The following is a 1,335-nucleotide window of genomic DNA, read 5'->3' on the forward strand; positions in this document are numbered from 1 at the left end:
CTGCCAGCCCCACGGGGGAAGCTCTGCAGCCTGCAGCGACCGGGAGCCCCAGTGAAGGCTGAAGGCCGCCCCCCGCCAGTCTCCTTTAAAATTTAATGTTCTTGTGGCAGCGTGCGTTGCTCTGCCGCGCGTCAGACACATGCCCTGCGTTAGATTCGACCCTCCTCCCTCCCCGTCTCTCCGGCCCTGGCTCATGCTTGTTCATGTGAGATGAGGCTTTTTTTTTTTTTTTTTTTTTTTTTCCCCTCCTCCTTTCCCCTTTCTCCCTCTCCAGCGTTTGCAAGCGAAGCTTCCAGATCCGCCCGACCGAGCGCACACCCGGGCACTGCCGGCCTCTCCAGCTGCCTGTCTCGGGGGAGCACCGAGTCTGTCCCTCCACAACGACCTGCCCCCCTTTTCCCACCCCATTCCCGGAGGGGATGTTTGCTCCCAGCTAAGAGCAGCAAAGGAGAAGAAACTCGTTACATTTCCAGGAGGCTCAGCAGCCGTCGGGTTTGGGAAGGCTCCCAGCGCCGCTGGCCTCCCAGGACCAGATGCGACCCGAACCCTCCCGAGAGGGAGGTTGGTGCTATGGGTGCTGCGAACCCGATGAGAAGCGCCCGTAACCTGCGAGCAGGCGTGCCCAGGTGTACCACCCTTTGCCTGTTCGGAGCCCCAGAGTCTAAATCAGCCAGAATTAACTCATCATAGCGTTAAGCCAGGGATTTTTGTGATTTCCAGGGGGAAGAGCAGGGAAGAGATTGAGGGAAGGGGAAAAGGAGAAAAAAAGTCCCCCATCCCAATTGCTCTGAACTTCCCAAAGCCGCAGATCTCTTCCCCCTTGTCGCTCCCTCCTGGCACTGGCCTCCCGAGCTGCTATAATAAACCACCAGCGCAAAGGCTCAGTGAGCTAAAATACCCGGTAACGATGGCAACCGAGCCCTGCACGCGGGGACCACGGACGCAGCTCCCTAAACTAGCAGCCTGGCAAGGACTTTCCAATGTTAGCACCTCCCTCCCATGCACAAGCTCTCTCAGCACACCTGGCTACGCCAGCCTGGAGGAGATGGCACGTGAGAGGGCTCAGCACTGTGCAGGATTGGGCCACAAGCATAGGCAAAGGCGGGTGGCACAAATCCAGGTCACTTCAGGCGCCAGTGCTTAGACATCCCAAGGCAAAACTTCTCCGAGTAGTTGTCACCGCATGCCACGTCCCTTCCATCCTTTGGGATGCAGGGAATGCTGTCTGCTGAGGGCATTGCAAACCAGGAACCTCCTCAAGCTCTGCACGGCAAGAAGGAGTCAGGGCAGGTTGTCTCCTTCCTCGTTAGCCCCTGGAAATTCGTTTCCATCTCA

Source organism: Aptenodytes forsteri, unplaced genomic scaffold (assembly GCF_000699145.1).
Source record: "Aptenodytes forsteri isolate BGI_AS27 unplaced genomic scaffold, ASM69914v1 Scaffold158, whole genome shotgun sequence".
Lineage (NCBI taxonomy): Eukaryota > Metazoa > Chordata > Aves > Sphenisciformes > Spheniscidae > Aptenodytes > Aptenodytes forsteri.